Here is a 7,664-nt window from a genome sequence, read left to right on the forward strand (position 1 = left end):
TGCCTATAAATCGGTACACCTAAATTTATTCGTGGTTTCTAGACAAATGGGTCAATTAGTTCCCAAAGATAATGAATAAATCAACTGATATGCAAGATACTTAGCTAAAAATGTAGATGAAAGGATAGATTCAGAGAGCCCGGAAACAAGATTTTCGAGCGCAATGATGATAAGATTAGCAAGCGAGAGAGAAAAAAGATATGAGATTGATGTCTTGAATGTATCGAATGTATTCCAAAAAATATTCTTTTACAATAATGGTTGAGCCTATTATTTATAACTCAGTAACCGTAATGGTCGGGCCCATCACTAATGAAAATTATCTGAGTGTGATAATGGAAACCTAACAGTAAACATAGATGCTCAGATCTCATTAATGAGTCGTTGCTCTTTAATGACGTGGAATATTCTTCATTAAATGCTATCGGGCGCAGCATGCTTAATCCTTTTATGGACTTCCCCTCTTCGGTGACACACGAGGTGATTGTGCCCTATTTTACATTCCTCCCGATTTCGACTCCATGTGTCCGCTTCTCAGACGGTCACGTAACATACCACATTTTACCCAATACGGACATCTCTCCGTTTTCATTTCAATACTCATTAATATCTTTTAATTTATACATTTAGCATTGATAGTAATACTAAATGATCTGTTCATAATGGAGACTCGGGAATAGAGCAAATTTTGTATTAATTCGTGCACATATGGTTTATTGGCGGATTGCATCATACCATCAGGAAAAAGAAGAATAGGTGACCTGTTAGAAAGATTTTGAGATCTAAACAAACAGTTGGATCACATTATTTTAATATATGCATTTTGGACATTTATAGTGATGATTTATCTAGGCTAATTAGTAGTGCATGAGTGGCTTCACGTGCAGATGATTCCTTTCGTGTCAGCTACCACGAGATTCCTTGTAGAAGCTATAATTAAATTAATGGTTGATATATATATATACAGCTAGCTGAAATGTTGACTTTCATTTTATTTTAAGCCCCACTTCTGCAGCAGATTCAGGATAGGTTTCATTAAAATAATACTACTGTTTGGTTTCTTTTCCCTTCCTCTTTTTGATATCTTTTTATTTTACATCAGGAGAGGAAGAGAGAGGAAAGGGGAATCGTATACTATGCTACTGAGGTTTGATCTCCGCAGGCCTCTATTGTATGGCGTCTATCCTTTCATGTGAGATATATTTTCCATCTCTATTTGTCTTTTCCAGGAAAAATAATTGTGTGTGTTTCATGTTATTTTCCTTCTATTTTAATACCAAAATCTCTAAGAAATCAAATGAGGAAGTTACTCTTAATTAGTTCTGATGGAGCATAAGACAGTTCCTTAAGCCATTAAATACTTTAATTTACTGCCTTTATATCCCCAGATGATCAAGCAAAATATGAAATTGAGCACGTATTACAAATAGTTTAAATTTATAAGTTAGTAACGAGGCAATCGGTCATTTTGACTTCTAGACCCTCACTCTTTGATGTGAGACTTTTTGTAGGTTCATATACCATCATGCTATTTGAAAGGTTAAAAGGCTAAAATAGTAACATTACCCCTTTGTTTTGGTATGCACACGTTGATTTATGATTTGAAGCTTCCAATAAATTTATATGATGATTTTGGACTTGTACGCATGTTCGAATTAGGACTTGAAAGACCCAAGAGCATTTTTACGCATCTGGAGCATGTTTGAAAAAGATTTGAACTACTGAAACATGGCATCTGCATTTGGCTTGACTTCACAAGAGTAACAACAACAATAACAACAACAAACCCAGTAGTTTTTCACAAGTGGGGTCTGGGGAGGGTAAGATGTATGCAGCCTTACCCCTATCCCTGGAAGGGCAGAGAGGCTGTTTCCGATAGACTCTCGGCAAGAGAACGACTGAAAAAGAAAAGGTAATTGAAACTAGTAGGAATAACAACAAGATGAAATAAGATTGAATCCAATAATGCAGTCAAATTCTATGTAGTAATAGCCATCTATGGATAAAAGATATCATACTAACACTAATACTAGCGAACTGAGTAAGACAAAGAGAAACGCTCGGCTACCTACAAACCTTCTACCCTAATCTTTGACCTCCACAACCTCCTGTCTAGGGCCTTGTCCTCAGTCAGCTCTAGCTGCACCATGTCCCGCCTAATAACCTCTCCCCGAGATTTCTTAGGCCTACCTCTACCCCTCCTGCTATCCACTGAGGCTAAATGTTCACACCTTCTAACTGGGGCTTCTATACTTCTCCTCTTAATATGCCTGAACCATCTCAACCTCGCCTCTCACATCTTATCCTCTATAGGGGCCACTCCCACCTTTTTCCGAATAACTTCATTCCTAATCTTATCCAACCAGGTATGCCCACACATCCACCTCAACATCATCTCAGCTACTTTTAGCTTCTGGGTATGAGGGTTTTTGACCGGCCAATACTCTACTCTATACAATATAGTCAGTCTAACGACAACCTTGTAGAACTTACCTTTAAGTCTCAGCAACACATTCTTATCACACAAGACACCGGAAGCAAGCCTTTACTTTATCCATCCTACTCCGATACGATGCTTGGCATCTTTATTAATCTCTCTGTTACCTTGTATTATAGATCCAAGACACTTGAAACTACCTCTCTTGGGGATGACTTGCATATCAAGCCTCACCTCCATATCCCCTTCCTAGATACAGTTGCTGAACTTGCACTCCAAGTATTCCGTCTTGGTCCTTCTCAACTTGAAACCCTTAGACTTTAGGGTCTGCCTCCAAACCTCCAGCCTAACACCATCCCGCGTCTCGTCAATTAAAACTATGTCATCAGCAAATAACATACACCATGACATCTCACATTGAATGTGTCTCGTGAATGCGTCCATCACCAAGGAAAATAGGAATAGACTAAGAGCTGATCCATGGTGCAACCTCATCATAACAGAAAAGTATTCCGAGTCTCCCCCCGCTGCCCTAACCCGAGTCTTAGCTCCATCATACATGTCTTTAATCACTCTAATGTAGGCTATTAGGACCCCTTTAGCATCCAAGCATCGCCAGAGCACCTCTCTCGGGACTTTGTGATATGCTTTCTCTAGGTCAATGAACACCATGTTCAAATCCTTCTTTATCTCCCTATACAGCTCCACCAATCTCCTCATAATGTGAATGTCTTCCATAATCGAACGCCCCGGCATGAAATCGAACTGGTTCTTAGGACACACTGGTCCTCACCCTCACTTCAACCACCCTCTCCTAAACTTTCATAGTATGTCTTAGCAGCTTAATTCCCCTATAATTATTGCAACTTTGGATATCTTCCCTGTTTTTATAAAGAGGAATCATTGTACTCCACCTCCATTCATCGGGCATCTTCTTCATTCTAAAAATGACATTGAACAACCTAGTGAGCCACTCCAAACCTGCTACCCGCATTCTTCCAAATTTCCACATGTATTTTATTTGGCCTGGTAGCTCTACCCCTATGCATCTTACGCATAGCCCCTTCGACCTCCTCTACTTTTATGCGCCTACAATACCCGTAATTCTGGCGCATCTCGGATTGCTCCAAGTATAGCACAATGTCCCTATCACCCTCTTCGTTCAGATGTTTATGGAAATATGTCTGTCATCTTCGCCTAATCTGAGCCTCTTCCATCAAAACTCTACCTTCCTCATCTTTGATACACTTAACTTGATTCAGATCACGGGTCTTCCTCTCTCTCTCACCCTGGCTAGCCTGTATAGCTTCTTGTCCCCACCTTTGGCCCCAAGATCTTCATACAAACGCCCAAATGCCGCAGTCTTAGCCACAGTAACCGTTAACTTCGCCTCCTTATTAGCCCTCCTATACCCTTCCATGTTCATCCTATTCGCCTCCTGATCCATGCTCTCTATAAGCGTCAAGTACGCTTGCTTGGCTTTCACTTTCTCTTGTACCTCCTCACTCCACCACCAGTTACCTTTGTGGCCCCCAGAGAAACCCTTCGAGACCTCTAACATTTCTCTCGCAACTACTCTAATACACTCTGTTGTCGTGGTCCACATATAGCTCACGTCCCCACTGCTCCTCTATGCTCCCATAGCCAACAACCTTCTCCCAACTCCTACGCTTTGTCACTATTCAAAGCACCCCAAATTATAGTCAAAGAATCTCCAAATTAGTTATAAACTAGAGTAATTTCCCAAATTTATAACTAATTTGGAGATGATCCAAACAAAAAAGAATTATAGTCTTTTGAGTACTCTAGTTTCCAAAGGTTCAAATTATTCGTCATGTGGACATTTATACAAAAGGTTATGACCATTTTATTAAGGGTGGCAATGTTGTCACAGTTGAAACCAGCAAAAATGCAGACCTATTACGGCACTTGGCGCGACACGACGGGATTAAAATTTCAGCCTGAGTTTAACCTTATGATTAAATAGCCCCCATTTCGTACCCAAGTTTTTCACCATTTTTGGAGCTAAGGACTTAGGGTTGAGGAAATTTTTGAATGATTTTTCATCTCGCACGAAGATGTACAGGACGATTTGCCCACACTATTAGTGGAAAGGTATGAAGAGGGATGTTGTTGAATATGTGGCTAAATTACGTTCGGGTAAAATGATTCTAACTCACACCCAATATTATAACATAAATCTATCATTAGTTTTATTTAGAAACAAGGACTAAGATGAAATCAAGAGATCTTTTAGAGAAAATCTAAAATCACCTAATGATGATTTGAATACCTAAAGGACCTTAGATTGGAAATCTAAACATAGATTTGGACCCGTGGGGTTGCGGGTCAATGAGATTCGACATTCATTTTGGAGTTTGACCATGGAGGCTCGAGTTTGATTTTGAGTTGACTTTTGAGTTAGCCCTAGATTTTGATTAATTAAATGAGTCCAATAGCTTTGTTTGACATCTTTGGACACTCCCTTGTCTAGTTGAGGTCGTGCGATGGATTGAGAACGAGGCAAGGGTATTCTTGAGGATTAAAGCTTTCTTGAAAATAAGGTAAGTAACTTGGTTGACTTCGATGGGAATTGTTTGCTAAAAGTAATCTTGTTGCTACGTGCTACGTGTTTGGGATAATGTATATATGAGTCTATGAGCATATATTCAATTGCCAAAATTCTTCCTTGTTTGGGGTAGTATGATGGGTCTTTTAGTACTGTACTCATGCAACAGATCATGTTGAGGCATCTTTTACCTGCTAATTGACATGAAGGCTATTTGTATGTTGGATTATATGTTGGAGTCGTTAGTCATACATTATACATATATACTACATCTTGCGTATTGGAGTTCTCCCATGGATTGTGGTTATGACACGTGAGTTGTGCGTGCGTTTGAGATGATTATGGCTTATGACTTATCCGTGTAGTTTGAAATGATTATTGCACGTGAGTTATCTGTGTGGATTGAAATGATTATGGTACGTGAGTTATCCGTGCGATTTCAGTTAATTATGGCATGTGAGTTGTCCGTACGGATGAATGATTGACTATTGAGCTAGAATGCTCGGATATGGTGTGTAGGTATGGATTCGCCCCTATGGAGTCACGTGGTTACTCGTTCTACATCAGCTGTGTACGCACAAGTTTGTTGAAAACTTGGAGAGTATCAGTTGGTTGTTGAGATTGAGACTTTATCATGTATAGTCATTCATAAACTCTTACTTATGAATTTTATATAAATATTAAGTTATGCATCTCTTTATATGAGTTGTAATTGACACATTCTTCATATGCTTTGGACTTAAATAGCTGAGGTTGCTTGTATTTGTTCCTGTTTTAGTTGTGCATAGATTTCTTTGTTGTTTTGTGCATTACCTATACCTTTATTATACTGATGAATTGCATAGATTTGTAAAGTGAGCATCTTTTTAAAAAAAAATCAAACTCTCACCACTACTTCGTTGATTTTGGTCAGGGTACTTACTGAGTACATGTCGATTTGATTCCCATACTACACTTCTGCATATTTGTGCAGATTCTATTCCTGGTACTAGCGGCATCCAGCAGAGAGCCGAGGAGTTATTTGCAGACTTCATGTGAGCTATCTTTCTTGACCAACCCTTAGACCCTCGGAGTCACCTTCTATCCTTATTAAATATAAATGTGATGGATTTGTATGACAATGTCGTGTATATTGAATTCTAGTATCATCATATATGACCTTTTTTTGGTAGTAGGAAGCATCGATTTTTAATCTCATCAATATTATTAGGTCATTCGGAAGAGCAATTAATTCGATCAGAAAGGTAGAATAGAAGACAGTAAAAGAATGAAATACTCCTTTCTTTTCCAATCGCTCTACTTGGAGGCCAGTGGTCCGAAGCTCAAGAAGAGCGGGGAGAGAGAGACACACAGAGAGAAGGATTTTTCTAACAATAACTACAGAATTTTTTATGAAGCAAAATTTGCCAAATTAGCAGGACTTCATATTAAGGAGAGAGCTCCTTGATCTATTCATGCGCCTAAATAATCCTTCCAAGCCATTTTCAAAGTTGTCGAGGTGAGTCTCGAAAGTTTCCAGCCTAGTTTCCAAGTTCATTTTTTCTTCTTGGCCTACACATGCTATTCTTCCCTTGTTTACAAAACTTGAAACCAATGACCATTTAGATGTCTTTGGCTTCAAAAGTGGAACAGACAAGAAAGATAAGAACATTTGAAAAATGGAAATGCGCATTGCATTCGCCTCCTTTAGTGTTTTAATCATATCTACTGTATCCTGGTCTGCATCTTTTGGTACAAATCCGCCCTCAGTTTCTTGATCCATTTGCTTTAAAACCAAGACTAATCTTTTAGCTTCCTTCTTAATCTTCTTGTTGAAGGTGGTGAATTTGGCCATGCTGGTTTCTGTTATTGAATCTGTTTTTCTCCTTCTGAGAGACGATTGAAGGTTTCTTACATTTTCTTTGTATTGTAAGACGAGTTCCATTATAGTGCCACACAAATCAAGAAGCCTCACGGATTTATCCAATAAATCTTCAACTAATTTCCCTTGTTGATATTGAGAAAGGGCTTGAAGTGTTTGAGGCAAGTTAAGTAAATCATTCATGCATTTGTATAACTCCTCTAGACCGAGTAGACCAACGTGCATGGTCTCTGCTGTCGATGCAGTCGATATCTTCAATGTTTTGAGGTTATTAACTGCATCTTCAACTCTTTTAGTAGTAGGGTGTGATCTTGCAGGTAAACTGATTGATCGAATGTGGTTTGATTTTGAAGAAGTAGCCATTGTTGGTTTTTTATTTTCTTGTCAAGAGGAAACTCTTAACTTTGTGATGGGCAATAAGACTCAAAGCAATGTCATCTATATAGCAAATGAAGGAGACAAGATGAGAAGAAGTCTCTTAATATTAATGTAATTAGCATGTGTTAGTAACGTGACCATTTCTTGGAATTTGGTAAACTGCTACACATTTGTCCAACAAGGGCTCTAATTAAAATTCCACTTCTCTTTATCTTCACTGTCAAGAAATTAAATGATGTGCCTTTTAATATTGTAAATCATTAATATAGTTATATTCTTACTGCCTACTTAGCATTGCTTCACAAGTACCCGATATTGTTAAAGATGCAAACTACATTTAAATTCTAATAAAGACAAAAATAGGGAGCTTAATTATTTTCATCATTCTAAACCTTCTGGGCATGGTTACATGGTAGCTG

General features: G+C 38.5%; 1 long non-coding RNA gene across 2 annotated transcripts; it reads left to right on the forward strand.

Annotated features, from left to right (window-relative positions):
• Window positions 1–1,054: 1,054 nt before the first annotated feature.
• On the forward strand, window positions 1,055–7,222 carry LOC104087760 (uncharacterized). 2 transcript variants are annotated; one of them, XR_004504640.2, is made up of 3 exons: window positions 1,055–1,192; window positions 4,932–5,001; window positions 5,920–7,222. It is a non-coding gene; the product is annotated as an uncharacterized lncRNA (long non-coding RNA). The 2 variants fall into 2 exon arrangements; XR_684373.4 differs by having other exon boundaries at window positions 5,980–7,222.
• The last annotated feature ends 442 nt before the right edge of the window (window positions 7,223–7,664 follow it).

The sequence above is a fragment of the Nicotiana tomentosiformis genome, chromosome 9, assembly GCF_000390325.3.
Source record: "Nicotiana tomentosiformis chromosome 9, ASM39032v3, whole genome shotgun sequence".
Classification (NCBI taxonomy): domain Eukaryota; kingdom Viridiplantae; phylum Streptophyta; class Magnoliopsida; order Solanales; family Solanaceae; genus Nicotiana; species Nicotiana tomentosiformis.